At 47.2% G+C, this 17,589-nt stretch overlaps 1 protein-coding gene across 1 annotated transcript in view; it reads left to right on the top strand.

Annotated features, from left to right (window-relative positions):
• LOC309365793 (L-threonine 3-dehydrogenase, mitochondrial-like) overlaps nucleotides 1–17,589 on the top strand; it is a 209,300-nt gene that overhangs the window by 118,362 nt on the left and 73,349 nt on the right. The window lies entirely within an intron of this gene.

Genomic DNA, 17,589 nt, shown 5'->3' on the forward strand with positions numbered 1-17,589 from the left:
CTCGCGCTCGGAGATCAGCCCATGCATTTCCCTGTTCCTCCGAACTGTGTCCTTTGGTGTGGGCGAGGATGTGCACAATGCCTATCTTCCGAGGTCCCATCAGGGATTCTAGTAGCCGCTCAAGTAAAGCAACGTGTTCAATTTGTTTCCCATCCGCCTTTATGAAGCCCCTTTCTCTCCAGGTCCGACCGAAAGTATGCACCACTCCCCATGCATATCTTGAGTCAGTCCAGATTGTCACATCTAACCCGGTTGCCAATTCCAGGGCTCGGGTTAGCGCCATTACTTCACATTTCTGGGCTGACCAAGTGCTAGGGAGGGCCCCGCTTTCTATTGTCTCCCCGTCTTCCTTGACCACTGCGTATCCCGACCTTCTTTTTCCTTCCCTCACATGACTAGATCCATCTACGAACCATCTTTCCCCTTCCGTTAGAGGTACCTCGCTTAGATCTTCCCTAACTTTGGCCATTAATTCTATATCCTTAAGGCAATCATGCTCCTCGAGTTCCCATTCTTGCCGCTCCCCTCTTAGGAATTCCGCTGGATTCAAATTTCTATCTGTCCCTATGGTTATATCATTTCCAGTTCTGAGTATCCCTTCATATTGCACTAGGCGCCTGTCCGTCATCCAGGTGGGTGCAGCACCTGTCAGTACTGCGCCTATCTGATGAGGGCTGTGCACTATCAGTGCTCCTCCAAAGGTCAATTTCCTGCTTTCCAATACTAATTCGGCCGCTGCAGCCACCGCTTGAATGCACGCCGGCCATCCTCTAACCACTGGTTCTAAGGTTGCGCTTAGATAAGCTACTGGCTGATATCGCCCCCCTCTTTTCTGAGCCAGGACTCCTACTGCCGTCTGAGCAGCCACTGTCACATACAAGTGGAACGGCTGCTGTAGATTTGGCAGGGCCAGAGCCGGACTAGTTATTAAAGTTTTCTTAATTTCTTCCCACCTGGCCTTATCTTCCTCGTCCCATTGCACCTCCTCTTGTTTTCCTGTCAGTTTCCTATTCAAAAACTGAGTCAACTTTGAATACTGATCTATCCACAATCTGCAATATCCCAATAATCCTAACATTCTTCTTACATCAGTTTTATCTTTAGGTGGTCGTAGTTCCATGATCCCTTTTACTCTATCTGGGTCTAATTGCCTGGTTCCCCCATCTAAAATATGTCCCAGATACTTAACCCTCCGCTCAGTGAATTGCAATTTTTCTCTGGATACCTTAACTCCTAAATCACCTAGCCAATTCAATAGCCGAATAGAATCACATTTAACTTCCTTCTCTTTTTTCCCAATCAATAGTAGGTCGTCTACATACCGCAGAACCTTGTTGGATCCAGTGGGTTTAAACTCCCTCAATCTTTCCCCCAGTGCCTGTCCAAACAACAGAGGACTCTCTGTATATCCTTGGGGCAAGACCGTCCACCGGTACTGCCTTTTCTGACCGGTCTCCACATCCTCCCACTCGAAGGCAAACAAATCTCGACTGTCTTTGTCCAGAGGGCATGCCCAAAAGGCGTCCTTTAAATCAACTACTGTATACCATCGAGTGGAAGGAGGGATCCGGCTCAATAACGTATAAGGATCTGGCACGGTGGGAAATCGGGGTATCACTATGCTGTTTATATTTCTCAAATCCTGTACCATCCTATATTTGCCATCTTTCTTCTGTACGGCCAATATGGGTGAATTAAAAGGTGACATCGTAGTTTCTATAAGCCCCTGATTTAAAAGGGCGTCGACCACCGGCTGCAAACCTATTCTCCCTGCTCGTTTCATAGGGTATTGTGAGGTCCATAGATGAGTAATGCCAGGCTTCACTGTGATTTTTATTGGGTCCATTTCCATCTTCCCCATAGTTTTCTCATCTACCCACACTTTAGGATTGATTTGTTTCTCTTCTTCCAGCTGGAGTGTATACATTGGAGTTCCTTTTTCCTCATCCATTAATCTATACCCCAATGAAACCATGAGATCCCTACCTAATAAATTTATTCCTGACTCTGGTATGAACAGCAGGGATGCTTTGATTTCCTTTTCCCCCCGAACAATTTTGCTTGGTTCTAATTGGTAGACTTCGGTGGACTTGCCACTTACCCCTATCACTTTGACTGTTTTTAAAGTTTTCCTTACTCCTGGTATATTTACAGAAACAGATGATCGGGCTGCCCCAGAATCCACCAGAAACACAACAGGTTTCCGAGAGGGACCCACAAATAAGTTCACCAGTGGCTCATTCCGGGTCCCAGAGCATGAGCCGGAGCATCCCTAGTCTTCGTAGAGACTATACAATTCGGTCCCCGTGTCCTCATTATCTCGGGGAGGTCCTTGTCTCTGTCTGACAGGCGCATCGGGTATCTGGTTCCGCGGCGTCCTACACTCCCTAGCAAAGTGACCCATCTTCTGGCATCGGTAACATATTATTGTTCCGGTCCTAGGACCAGAGCCCCTGCCCGGTCCATAAGACCCCCTGCCTCTGTAACCTCCACTTCCTCGGAAATTCCCCTTGGTCTGAAATTCTCGGTTCCCATTCTGTTCTCCGATTTTCTTTTTCTCCTCTCCTGCCTTTTGGATAGCCGCTACCATCATCTGGCATTTTTGCTTTTGTTTGACTACCTCACGATTAACAAAAACCTGTTGTGCCGTTCTTACTAACTCTATAGTCGCGGCATCTTGCCAATTCATCTTTTGCAATTTCTTTTGAATATCAGGCCATGCCTTGGTTACAAATTGCATCTTTAACAGGTTATCAAATGCTGGAGAGTCCGGCGTAACTCCGGAATATTTAGTCAAATGTTCTCTAATCCTTTGTATAAAATCGCCTGGTGACTCGTCCCTCATTTGATTAACCTCAAAAGCCTTGGTTAAATTGGTACTTTGAGGCACTGCCCTCTTGATACCCTCCAAAATCATTTCTTTTAAATCTGTAAGCTGGACCCGATGGTCTGGGTTATTTATATTCCAATTTGGGTCCCCTATAGGAAATTTGGTCTCCGGCGGAACTGCCGCCGGGGCCCCCTGGTTACCCGCGGGCGCAGCCACTCGCGCCTGTTCCCTTACTTCCCAATATTGCATTGCTGCCCTCCGTATCATTGCCTTTTCTTCTGGAGTGAATAAATGTCCCAATATATACATCAACTCTGTATATGTATATATGTGTGGTCCCATCCACATTTGTAGGAGGTTTGCTACCTCCTGACTATTCTCATGTAGTTTAGGCAAAGTTTGCTTTAATTCTCTGAGTTCAGAGGGTTTTATAGGGCTGACCACATATACCATTACGGGCTGTCCGGCTGCATTGATTCCGCCAGGGGTTTCCCTCAGGGGATAATTTTGTACTATACATGGATTTCTCTTTCTCAAGTTAGTACTGCTGTCTGAGTCGTCATCCGGCAATGGATAATCTTTGTACGGTAAATTCTCCAAATCTCGTTTACACTGTTCCAATTCTTTTCGTAGCCTTGAATGCCTTAACATCTCATAAAGAGGGGGACTAGACATTACACCATCGTTGGGCCTCAAAACATTTGGGCCTGATGACGGGGCTGTCTCATATGGGGGTGCGGTCGCCCTGACTGCGGGGGTCGGACTCACACGATTATAGTCCGGAGGCAAATCACTGAGTCCTCCACGACAGCCAGGCTGTGGTGGCGGAGGCAGTGGTTGGGGGAGGTCGGCCAATCCAGGCACTGCCAGGGGTGCACCGGTGGGTGGAGGTATCGCTGTCTCTTCATCAGACTCTATTTTCTTTTCTTTAAGTGGAAATTGTCTCAATGGTGGTGGATCTGGCCCGTAAAAAGTTACATGGGACCATAATTCTATGTATGGTCTTTCTTTATCTTTTTTATATTTGATCAAATAGAATTTCAACTGCTTGATCCAGTATGGGTTTGTTTCCCCATCTGGATCCCAACGATACCCTTCATCGGGTCCTATGGGGTATTCTGGCCACCTTACTCTACACAGATTAATCATTGTCTCTTTGACTAATCCCCTACTATAGGGTCTTATGTCCTTATCATCCCAAGCCAACAAAACCTGTCCCAAAGGACTATTGGGATCTATGGGGTCCTTGGTCCCATTACTGGGGCCCCTTCTACATGTACTCTGACTCTTTCCCATACTCTATTATGTCTCTTTTTCGTTCACTCACACAATCACGCGGAATCGCCTGGCCGTTTCCCTCGCGGGAGAACGGAACCGCAAGCTAATCCTCCCGCCGGGGTCCCAGGCCCCCCGGTCCACACTCACGCGTCCGTTTGGAACCTCTCTTTCATACAGAGACCACACACCAACAACACCCAATATTCCCCTTCCCAGGGATATATTACCAAGATACTCACCCCCTTCAGTCTAGTGCCTCCTTCTCGGTGGCTGGTAAACTGGCAGGCGTCCCTGCAGGGCGAGGCAGTCCCCGACTGCGGCGGTCCCAGACCACCAGTCTTTCAGAATATCTTAAGTCGGTTCTCCGTCCTTCCAGCTCCCGGAACCTGTCACCGCGGGCCCTGAGCAACAGATCTCTCCGAAAGTCGGAGTGCCGGCTGATCCGTTCCCCAGCCCCCGCCGAGCAGGTCGTCGAGAGCCCCACGTTGGGCGCCAAAAATTGTGAGAAGTTTCTTACGTGGACTTACAATGAGACAAGGAGACACCGAGATAAGGTCTATTACTTCCCTTTTATTATACGCGTTTGCAAAGGCGGGCTCCTCGTCCCAGGGTGGTACGAAGAGCCCCGAACAATGGACGGGCAAGAGTTTTTATCCCTATTGCTGCCGCCCCTCATTCGAGGCTTGGCTTACAATCTGGCTCATCATCAAAGACATGGTACTAATACATCATCCATTCTACACTCTCTAAACCTAAACTTATTTAGAGACTCTTTCTACTTCCTTATCTTGTTGACCTGGCTCCCCTGCACCCAATGCTGGAATTTACAATAGCCCACCGCAGGAATTTACAACTGAGTTCGAGGCACACCTTGTTTACTCCTTCTCACAAGCGTCTCCCTTGTTCAGCCCGGACACCGAGGTCCAGCTCTGAGGGCCTTCTGGCAGTTCCCTCACTGTGAGAAGTGAGGTTACAGGAAAACAGGCAAAGGGTCTTCCCGGTAGTGGCGCCCGCCCTCTAGAATGCCCTCCCGTCAGATATCAAGGAAATAAACAACTATCTGACTTTTAGAACACATCTGAAGGCAGCCCTGTTTAGGGAAGTTTTTAATGTTTGTAGTTTGATTCTGTTTTTAGTGTTCTATTGGGAGCTGCCCGGAGTGGCTGGGGAAATCCAGCCAGATGGACGTGGTATAAGTAATAAAACTATTGCATTATTATTATTATTATTATTATTATTATTATTATTGCCTGTATTGTCAGCATGTCCCTGAATATCAGTTGTTGGGACTCACATGCAGGGAGAGCACTGTAGTGCTCAGGTCTAGCTAACTGGCTGCCCTTTGAGGGAACTGTGAAAACAGGATTCTGGACTTATCAGACCATAGGACACTTCTTAGGTTATTGAAGAGATTTTCACAGTGTTATAATCAAGTGTCCATACACAGGGCTAACTTGCCCGAGGAAATGGGGGGTGCAGAGAGAAAAATGCACTTTGTGGTGCATTCCCCACCCCCCTCCTTACAACAAACAGTCCGGTTTTGGTTGAAGTGGGTGTTAGAATTCCTGTTCCATGACTGCAGTCATGGGATTTATGTCTATCACATGACGGTGTATGTTTTGACTCCACAGAGTGGGAAGTGACGGAGACATGATGTTTGTGTTACTGTGTTCCGTGAAGTGGGACTATTGTCCTCTGTTCTTTTTCTCTTTGCTCTCTGATGCTAGAGAGAGAGGGAGCCATGTTGCAGTGTTCCATGTGTGTTTACATGTAAATAAAGGTAGATTAGCCAAAATTCTGAGTTGCTGTCACGCAACGGGTGCAAATTCTGTGGATCTCTAAGTGTGCCGGTGTCGGTTGGCATCGGTCGCTGTGATGTTGGGGCTGAAGAAAGCTTATGAAGCTCCCGAATGATCGACCAGGAGGGAGAGAACATGCCAGTCGGGCATGTGTCTCTGCCAGGTTCCTACTTGAGTGTAGGCTGAACTCCTGACAGCGGGTTCATTGGGTGAGAACACCAGCTCTCCTTAATTGGTGAGTGTTATGTAGTGAAGTTTCACCCTGGGCCAGCAGGGGGATACTGTAGATAGTTTTCACTCAGGTCCACGTCAGTTATTTTAGGCGGGAAACTCTGGGTTGTTGTTGCTACAATGTTAACAGCCAGTTGCCTATAAAAGCAAGCCGGCTGAGCTGTTTGCTGTTCAGTTCTGTCCAGCTTACAAGTAAAGAGCTGCTCTGGAGAAATCGCTGTGTCGTCTGCTATGTTCGCCCACAACTTAACAGTGAGCCTGAATTTGCTAAAACAAAAAAATTCCTTCCAGTAGCACCTTAAAGACCAACTAAGTTAGTTCTTGGTATGAGCTTTCGTGTGCATGCACATTTCTTCAGATACACTGAAACAGAAGTTACCAGACCCTTCTATATAGTGAGAAGGTGGGGAGGGGTATTACTCAGAAGGGTGGTGGGAATGGGTGATTGGCAGATAGCTGTGATGAGCCTGTCTGCCAATCACCCATTCCCACCACCCTTTTGAGTAATACCCCTCCCCACCTTCTCACTATATAGAAGGGTCTTGAAACTTCTGTTTCAGTGTATCTGAAGAAGTGTGCATGCACACGAAAGCTCATACCAAGAACTAACTTAGTTGGTCTCTAAGGTGCTACTGGAAGGAATTTTTTTTGTTTTGACTATGGCAGACCAACACGGCTACCTATCTGTACCTGAATTTGCTGTTATGCGCTTAAATCCCACCTGTCTAGAAGCAGCTGCAGACACATACCAGATCACCTGGGATGATCAATTCCCAGTGTATACCTAGAGGGCCCAGGTTGCATCAGCGGGTGTTGGTCTTTGCCTGCTCAGACTCCTCCTTAAGGTGCAGCTGTGCTTCCTACAGACTCGCCTGACGCCGAGTGAGACTCTAAAGGAGCTCCTGGTTCCTTTGGGACCCTGGTCGTATGCAACGCTGCTTGTGCCCCGATTAACCTCTCTGAGAAAGTGAAGTGAGGCAGGAGGAGTTGGGAGGGAGAAGGAGGCTGGTTTGGCAGCTGCCTTCTGCTCTGGAGGGAATGGTTGGAGCAAAGGCACTTTCCTGCCTTGCTCCAGTGAAGCTGAAAGAGCCATCCGTGGCTGAGAGAGAGCGTCCTCAGAGGAGAGGAATCCTGGGCCACTGAGTTTTTCAGTGATCATGCCTTACAGAAGGGCAGATCTCCGATGAGATGGAGAAGTCGCTGTGGAGACCAAAACTGTTCCCATGGAATCTTCTTCTTTTTAACCCTTTACCTAGAGCATGTCTGTCTGTGGGCATATCTATCTATCTATCTATCTATCTATCTATCTATCTATCATCTATCATCTATCTCTACATCCATCTATCTAGAAGCTCAGCAAAAAATATAACAAGGTGTTACTGGAATGGTCACAGAAATCAGTCAGTGAGAAATATTCAAACATAGAACAACAACAACAACAACAATTTATAATTTACACCCCACCCATCTGGCTGGGCTTCCCCAGCCACTCTGGGCGGCTTCCAACAAAATATTCAAATATAGTAATGCATCAAACATTACTATATTTACTGTATGTTTAAAGTCAGAAGTTGGCTGCCCTGAATTTGAGCAATGCTACAAGAGCCTTAAACATCAATCAGAGCAGCCATCGTTCTCTGAGCTGGTGCACTGGGGTGGAGCGACACTCAAGCATGGAGGAGGAAGAGCTGGGAGGCCAGAGACTCTGTGTTCCTTCACACACACACGCCCTGCAGTTTCTTAGGCACATCTCTTTCGTCCGTGCACCTTCCTTCTTGGGTGCTTTCACGTCTCTCACATCCTATCAACTTGCACCCATGGGGCATTCTGTGGTTCTTTTCCCTCTCTTCCTTTTTCTCTCCATTGCTCAGGCAGGTAAGAAAAGCATTTTGTGTATGTGTGTGCTGGTCCTGAGGGTTAACCGTGCAGTGAGGTCTGCGTCCAGTCCGGGGTCTAGGGTGCGGTATGGAGGCTGTCCATCAAAGCTGAAGCAGGGTCCAAGGCAGGGAGTCGGGTGAGGTCAGGAACTCTGGCAGAAGAGCAGAACAGGGTGCAGGCAGGAACAGGCTACCAACAATGTTGCTCCCGCAACCTGGGACTGGGGCTGGCTGGCTTTTATCTGCCCTGAGGCATAGGGCAGCCCTGGTCCTCTGGTGACTCGCCTCTCCTGGCCTGGAGGCGAGCACTCCTCCTGCAGGAACTTAGTTCCCTCTGCCTCTCTGCCCTGAGCCTCTGCAGCTCAGGAGAGGCTGGAGGGTTAACGGACCCAGAGGCAACCTCAGCTTCCTCTGACGGGGCTGAGAGTGGAGCACCTGCAGGCAATGGGTCCTCCATCACCTCATGAGCCAGAGCAGACTCAGCTGGTGCCTGCAGCTGAGGATCCAGCACAGGTGAGGACCCTTCAGGCTCATGTCCCAGCCCCAGCTCAGCTGGTTTTGGAGGCGGGGACTCCTGTGCAAGCTGGGATTCCTCAGGTTCAGCCTCCGAGTCAGAATCCCAGGCCATCACAATGTGTGTGTGTATGTGTTGGGGGGGTTCCTCTTATAGCCTTGGTTTGTCTTCTAATGGCTTATGCACAACTCCATTTCCCCCACCTCTTTCCCCTGGGAAAACCTGCAGTGAATGACAATAGGGTTGTCCATGGATTGCTCCAATTTAGAGCTAAAGAACAGTTTTTCCAGGGGAAAACGGTGCAGCAGTGGCAAAACCACTCGGATGCATGCCTAGAAAAGTGCAGGACACGCAGGAAAGTTTTCAGACCCGTGTTTTCTAGCCATTGGACAAGCAGAAGTGTGGATGTACCCTATGTGGAAGGGAGATGTTTTCCTCCCTTTCTCAAACTACTAGACATCCAGAGAAACTGAATGTGCAAATATTCAGGTCTGACAAAAGGAAGGACTTCTTCACGTAGAGAGTGATGATGATGATGACGACGACAATTTTATTATTTATACCCTGCCCATCTGGCTGGGTGGCTTACAGCACATAAAAAATTGTAAAACCCTTCCAAGGGAAAACCTGTTCTTTAGTGATACATCAGAACAAATAGCAATCTGGGGGAGAACCCAAATTCTTGTTAGCTCCGATTGAGCACTAAAGAGCAGGGGTTTTTCCAGGAGGGTGACGGAAGCAACAGAACAAGGAGAGGTGTGGATAAGCCAATCTGTATATACAATATATATATACAAATGTTTTTATTGTAAAATCAGTTTGAGAAGCTTTATGAGTTGTAGACCCTTAGGATCATGTAGTCCAAACCCCTGCATAACACAGTCAGTCGCAACAAAAGCAGCATGGCTCCATGAGTGCTGGATTTCTGTATAAGCTAAGCAAAATCCCTTATTTTGGCTGCTGATCCCTTATTTTCGAGGCTGCTGGTCCCTTATTTTCAAATCTGTAAGTTGACAGCTATGATCCGAAGCTGACACCCAGAACCATTTTTCCTGGTCCAGGACGCAGAAGGCAAACAGATACGCAGACCTGCATCCTACGGGACGGCTACTGCAGGAGCAAATGCAACGAGACCACCTGGGCCATCCCAGAACTAGACCTTGGGACCTGCGCCAACGGGAAGCAGAGGTGTTGCCGACCTGAGGAGCTGGTAAGGTAGCCTGTAGCAGTGACACCAGCAGTGTTGTGGCAAGTTCAGAACTGCAGGGTCTCTTTGTAGGGTTGCCAGGTGAGGAGCATCCCAGATCCTGAGATTCAAGGCCCAAAGCTGTTGACCTAGGTGTGGCCCCCTGATAGTGTCACAGCCCCACCAAGTGTCCCTATTTTCCAGGGACAGATCCAGACTTACAGAGTCCATCCCGGTTTCTGATTTGATCCAGGAATGTCCTGCTTTTCCTTAAGACGTCCCTATTTTCGACAAATGTTGGAGGGTATGAAGTAATGCGACTCCTGAGCCTTTAGAAGACATCTGAAGGCAACCCTGTGTAGGGAAATTTTTCGGTTTTGTTTTACTACTTAATGTTTTATTATGTTTTACATATGTTGGAAGCCTCCCAGAGTGCCTGGGGGAACCCAGTCAGATGGGCAGGGTATAACAACAACAACAACAACAACAACAACAACAACAACAACAACAACAATGGCCTTGGTCCAGTATATCTGAAGGAGCGTCTCCACCCGCATTGTTCTATCCGGACACTGAGGTCCAGTGCCGAGGGCCTTCTGGCGGTTCCCTCCCTGTGAGAAGCCAAGTTACAGGGAACCAGGCAAAGGGCCTTCTCGGTAGTGGCCCCTGCCCTGTGGGACGCCCTCCCACCAGATGTCAAAGAGAAAAACAATTACCAGAGATTTAGAAGACATATGAAGGCAGCCCTGTTTAGGGAAGCTTTTAATGTTTAATGCATTACTGTATTTCAATATTTTGTTGGAAGCCGCCCAGAGTGGCTGGAGAAGCCCAGCCAGATGGGTGGGGTATAAATCATAAAATTATTATTATTAATAATAATAATAATAATAATAATTTTATGATTTATACTCCGCTCATCTGGCTAGGTTGCCCCAGGCACTCTGGGAGGCTTCCAACAGAACACTGAAAATACAATAAAACATCAAACATAAATAATAATAATTGAATAGGTAAAGGTAAAGGTACCCCTGCCCGTACAGGCCAGTCGTGTCCGACACTGGGGTTGTGCACCCATCTCGCTTTTGAGGCTGGGGGCCAGCGCTGTCCGGAGACACTTCCGAGTCACGTGGCCAGCGTGACAAGCTGCATCTGGCAAGCCAGCGCAGCACACGGAAACGCCGTTTACCTTCCCGCTAGTAAGCGATCCCTATTTATCTACTTGCACCCGGGGGTGCTTTCGAATTGCTAGGTTGGCAGGCGCTGGGACCGAGCAACGGGAGCGCACCCCACCGCAGGGATTCGAACCGCCGACCTGAGGATCGGCAAGTCCTAGGTGCTGAGGTTTTACCCACAGCGCCACCCGCGTCCCCTGATAATTGAATAGGATGTCCCTATTTTCATCAGAGAAATGTTGGAGGGTATGGTGCCATGGGGGAGACCCCAGCTGATGCCACTGGGCAGGCCCTGGAGACGGAAGTTCATTGGGAAAGGTGAGCAGAAGAGGGCGGACCTGAGAGTCTACGCTATAATTTGCATCCAGCTAAAGCTTGCAAGCTACATGCACTCTTCTTCTTCTTCTTCTTCTTCTTCTTCTTCTTCTTCTTCTTCTTCTTCTTCTTCTTCTTCTTCTTCTTCTTCTTCTCCTCCTCCTTCTGCTTCTGCTTCTTGCCTACTTTGAGGTTCAAGCCCTCCACTGGCCACCTGGAGTGGGCCAGGCAAACATCTCTCTTCATGATAGTCACAGCCATGCCCCACTCACATCCACAACCCCCCTAAGATTATACTGCCTTCTAAGACTATACCATACAATACGATAGTCATTGTCCCATACAGAACAATGGAATTGAAAAAATCTACATCAGACATTCAAAACCCAACAAGCCTGCTATCCCAGCTACCCCAATCTGGTTAACCCCCTAGAAACTCTGAAACCCCATAATTAAATACAATATACTCCCATAGAGACTACCTTACACTGTGTTTAAAACCAAAATCGCATTTGGATAGAAACTGTTTCTCAGGCGGCTAGTCCTAGTCTCTATAACCCTGTACCTTCTTCCAGAAGGCAGAAGCTGAAAGAGATCGTTTCTGGGGTGCGCACTATCCTGCGCTATCTCTGCAGCTTTCTTATGGCACCTGGAAGCATAGATTTGATCCAAGGTGGGAAGAGTGCACCCAATTATTCTCTCCGCAGTCTTTATAACCCTGGACAGCATTGTTTTTTCCCTGACTCCGCAGCTCTCAAACCACACACACAGACCATAAGTTAATACACTCTCAACAGTACAATGGTAAAATGCCATCAACAGGTCCTTTGAGATTATTTAAACAATATTATTATTTATACAATTATACAATACACAATTATACAATAATAGGAAAGCATTGCAACAATCAGTGCAGATCTCCTTGTGTTGCCCTTCAGCTTTAGCTAATATTTTCTGTGCACGTACCCGGGCAAATGGTTTGGAGTGCTCCAACATCTTAACTTAATTGGTGTGTTGTGCGAATTTTACCTTCACCCCATTTCCTCGAAACTAAAGCATATTGGGTTTTTCGGGGTTCCTAAACCCTTCGCCCTGGAACATACAGTGGCTAAAAGGCTCTCCTTTTATGCTGACTGGGCACTCATCCACACCTTTGCTTGTGCAGTGCTAAGAAAGCACATGGCTGGGTGACGCTGTGGGTTAAACCACAGAACCTAGGACTTGCTGATCAGAAGGTCAGTGGTTTGAATCCCCGTGACGGGGTGAGCTCCCATTGCTCGGTCCCTGCTCCTGCCAACCTAGCAGTTCAAAAGCACGTCAAAGTGCAAGTAGATAAATAGATACTGCTCCGGCGGGAAGGTAAACGATGTTTCGGTACGCTGCTCTGGTTCGCCAGAAGTGGCTTAGTCCTGCTGGCCACATGACCCGGAAGCTGTACGTCGGCTCCCTTGGCCAATAAAGCAAGATGAGCGCTGCAACCCCAGAGTCGGTCACGACTGGACCTAATGGTCAGGGGTCCCCTTTACCTTTATCCTTTATACTTTTTAGGCACGGGTCTGAGTGGTTTCGCACTCAATCAGAGCAAATACAACCCATGAGAAACCTATTGTTCCAATTCAGGGCTAAACTGTAGGTTTCTCAGTTGGGGTAGGGGAGCGACAGGGAAAACAGAGACGTAGATGAACCCTGACTCTAGGATACTGGAGACAAAGACCCTGCTATGGAAATAATGATAGGTCATGTGTTGGTTACTCTTCTTCTCTGCCTGGCCCTATCAGTCCCTATGGTTGCCATAGGTCCCAGACATAGCCAGAATACTGCAGTTGGAAGCAGTGTCTGGGGTGAGATCGCTTAAAGAAAATCCGGACATATGGCAACCACTGTCGGAAGTGTAGATTTTGTGGTTTTTAATAATAATAACAACAACAACAACAACAACAACAACAATAATAATAATAATAATAATAATAATAATAATAATAATTTATTATTTATACCCCACCCATCTGGCTGGGTTTCCCCAGCCACTCTGGGCGACTCCCAACAGAATATTAAAAACACGCTAAAACATCAAACATTAAAAACTTCCCTAAACAGGGCTGCCTTCAGGTGTCTTCTAAAAGTCAGACAACTGTTTATTTCCTTGACATCTGGTGGGAGGGCGTTCCACAGGGCGGGCACCACCACCAAGAAGGCCCTCTGAGATTTTGCAAAGAAAGCTCAACAACTTTTGTGTCCGGGGTTTCACTTTTTGAAATATGGCAAACCTATCAGCCCCCCACTCCACCCAGGGCTCAGGACAACTACAAGGGCGGGGGGGGGGGACAGACAACACTCCTTCCTACTCCCTACAGATGGAAAATGACTACAGTGGTACCTCGGGTTAAGTACTTAATTCGTTCCAGAGGTCCGTTCTTAACCTGAAACTGTTCTTAACCTGAAGCTCCACTTTAGCTAATGGGGCCTCCTGCTGCCGCTGTGCTGCCGCTGTACAATTTCTGTTCTCATCTTGAAGCAAAGTTCTTAACCTGAGGTAATATTTCTGGGTTTGTGGAGTCTGTAACCTGAAGCGTATGTAACCCGAGGTACCACTGTACAGAGCTGCAAAAGGAAAATTATGCTTTCATGGTCTGACTGCAAACGTTCTCCCTTAGCTTCCCAGCCACCAGATCTCAGATGGACCCCAGCTGTGACAATTGCCTTCCTTTCCTTTGGTGTGTTCTTCATTCGGAAAGGTGAGAAGGGAAGAAGGGCTTAGTGTCTTGGCTCTGCAGGCAGAGGGTTGGCATGACAGGACTGGGAAGGTCTCTTCCCTGAAGCCCCACAGAACGACCGCCAGAGTCTCTCCAGACACGATTTCTGTTCTCATCCTGAAGCAAAGTTCTTAACCCGAGGTACTCTTCTCCAGGCTAAACATACCCAGCTCCTTCAATCGCTCCTCATAAGGCGTAGTTTCCAGACCATTGATCACCTTGGTTACCTCCTCTGCACACATTCCAGCTTGTCAACATCTTAAATTGTGGTGTCCAGAAATGGACACAGCATTCCAGGTGTGGTCTAAGATGGAATAGAGCAAAACCTCTTACTTCCCTTGATGTGGACAATATACTTCTGTTGATGAACCTGGAGTGATACTACAGTGGCTGCTCCAAGGCACTGTGGGTAATTAAAATGACTTCTGGAAGCTAAGTCTGCAGATGCCACACGTCAAAGCCCCATAGGACCATGAAGCTCATGGGGGGACCTTGAGATGGTCACCATCACTCAGCATAGCCTACCTCACAGGGCTGTTGTGAGGATAAATGGGAGGGGAATGGGGGGGGGAGAACCATGGGTATCACATTGAGCTCCTTGAATGGTCTCCACCCCCATCGTTCAGTCCGGACACTGAGATCCAGCGCCGAGGGCCTTGTGGCGGTTCCCTCATTGCGAGATGTGAGGTTACAGGGAACCAGACAGAGGGCCTTCTCAATAGTGGCGCCCGCCCTGTGGAACGCCCTCCCATCAGATGTCAAAGAGATAAACAACTACCTGACATTCAGAAGACATCTTAAGGCAGCCCTGTTCAGGGAAGTTTTTAATATGTAACGGTATATTGTTTTTAACACTTGATTAGAAGCCGCCCAGAGTGGCTGGGGAAACTCAGCCAGATGGGCGGGGTATAAATAATAAATTATTATTATTATTATTATTATTATTATTATTATTATTATTATTATTATTAGGGTTGCAAGCTGCAGAAATGGCTGCCAGGATTCCCCTAGGACTGGGGAAAACAAGCTTGGCTATCCTATCACCTCTGTGTCTCCTCTTTTCCAGGCTAAACATACCCAAGTCCCTCAACTGTTCCTCATACGGCTTGGTTTCCAGACCCTGGATCATCTTGGTTGACCTCCTCTGAACATCTTCCAGCTTGTCAACATCCTTCTTAAATTGTGGTGCCCAGAACTGGGGCCTGACCAACTCAGAAATCAGCAGGACCATGACTTCCCTTGATCGGGACACTATGTTGATGCAGCCTAGAATCACATCAGCTTCTTTTGCTGCTGCATCACGCCGTTGACTTGTGTTAAGCTTGTGGTCCATTAACACCCTTAGGTCTTTTTCAACTGGCAAGCCCAGTTGTGCATCTGATTATTCCTGCCTAAGTGCAGAACCTTTCGTTTATCCGCAGTGAGACTGATTTTTTGTAGTTTTATAGTTCTGGCCCAGGTCTCCAATCTGTCAAAGTCCTCTTGAACCCTGATTCTATATTCTGAGGTATTAGCTACCCCTCCCAGTTTGGCACCATTGGCAAATTTGAGAAGTATATTCCTTTATCCCCCCAAAATAATAAAAAAATTGTCCAGTAGCACCTTGGAGACCAAACTAAGTTTGTTCTTGGTATGAGCTTTCATGTGCATGCACCAGACCTTTATATATAGTGAGAGGGTGGGGAAGGGTATTGCTCAGAAGGGTGTTGGGAATGGGTGATTTTGGCTGATAGGTGTGGTAAACCTGTTGACAAGTGTTAACAACTGCAATTGGTCTTACAGAAAAAAGCAAGGGGTGAAATGGCCAAAAATAGCTTTATCATGTATAATGAGATAAGAATCCAATGTCTCTCCATGGCTTTAAGTTATAATTCAGCAACTTCTCTTTCCAGTTTACTGTATTTTGTTGGACATTTTAATTTTTTAAATACTGTACAGTGGTACCTCAGGTTAAGAACTTAATTCATTCTAGAGGTCCGTTCTTAACCTGACACTGTTCTTAACCTGAGGTACCACTTTAGCTAATTTGGCCTCCTGCTGCCGCCGCACAATTTCTGTTCTCATCCTGAAGCAAAGTTCTTAACCCAAGGTATTATTTCTGGGTCTGTAACCTGAAGCGTCTGTAACATGAAGCACCATTGTACTGTATATTTCTACTGCGTCCGACCAACACGGCTACCTACCTGAACCTTTATCCCAAGTTATTGAGGATGATAGCTTATGATGCCAATATAAAATTGTTGCATGGAAGGGAATGGACTTATGTGCTCTGTTTGACCAACACTGGAACAGCAAACTGCTTCCCTCTAGTGTCCACATCCACAAAAAACCGCAAAGCCTTGTTATTTGCTTTAACAGCATTCACATTCCCAATTTTGAAGCACCTCATTTATGGGGCTAGTCCTTAAGACAGAGAGCACCCTACCCATTAATCTCACACACATGGGAAGGTACTCTGCATACACTCAGAGGCACTTCTCTCCCTTCAAATTCTACAAAGGACTGAGCCAAGCCCCCAGGCACAATATATGCATATGTACACATAAAAACAACACACACACACATATATGCATATTAGTATAATGGTGCCCACCCTGTGTAACTCCCTCCCTTCAGATATCAAGGAGATAAAAAACTACACAACTTTTAGAAGACATCTGAAGGCAGCCGCGTATCAGGAAGTTTTTAATGCTTAATAGTTTATTATGTTTTTATATGTGCTGTAAGCTGCCCAGGGAGGCTGGAGAAATCCAGCCAGATGGGTGGGGTATTACAAATAAATAAATATTTTAAATTTTTTAAAAATACGCACACATATTCAATGACCAATAAAAGGAAATACAATACACACACATATACATGTACAGTGGTACCTCGGGATGCAAACGGGATCTGTTCTGGAGCCCCGTTCGCATCCTGAACATACCGTAAGACGTGACAGCACGTCTGCGCATGTTGCCGCTTCCGCGCATGACGTCATTTTGACTGCGCATGCACGAGCAGCGAAACCTGGAAGTAACGTGCTCTGTTACTTCTGGGTCGCAGCAGAGCACAACTTGAACAGTATTTATCCCGAGGTATGACTGTATATGAGGTACGCGGGTGCTGCTGTGGGTTAAACCACAGAGCCTAGGACTTGCCGATCAGAAAGTCAGCAGTTCAAATCCCCACGCCGGGGTGAGCTCCCGTCGCTCAGTCCCTGCTCCTGCCAACCTAGCAGTTCGAAAGCATGTCAAAGTGCAAGTAGATAAATAGGTACTGCTCCGGCGGGAAGGTAAATGGCGTTTCCGTGCGCTGCTCTGGTTCGCCAGAAGTGGCTTAGTCATGCTGGCCACATGACCCGGAAGCTGTACACCGGCTCCCTCGGCCAGTAAAGCGAGATGAGCGCCACAACCCCAGAGTCGGCCATGACTGGACCTAATGGTCAGGGGTCCCTTTACCTTTTATGACTGTGTGTGTGTGTGTGTGTGTGGATACACACACACACACACACACACACACATATATAGACACACACACATATACAAGTATGTGTATATATACACACACACACACACACACATAAATATACATATACATATATATACACACACATATATTTAATACATATATATATATATATACACACACACAC

The sequence above is a fragment of the Podarcis melisellensis genome (assembly GCF_964234715.1).
Source record: "Podarcis melisellensis genome assembly, chromosome: 3".
Classification (NCBI taxonomy): Eukaryota; Metazoa; Chordata; class Lepidosauria; order Squamata; family Lacertidae; genus Podarcis; species Podarcis melisellensis.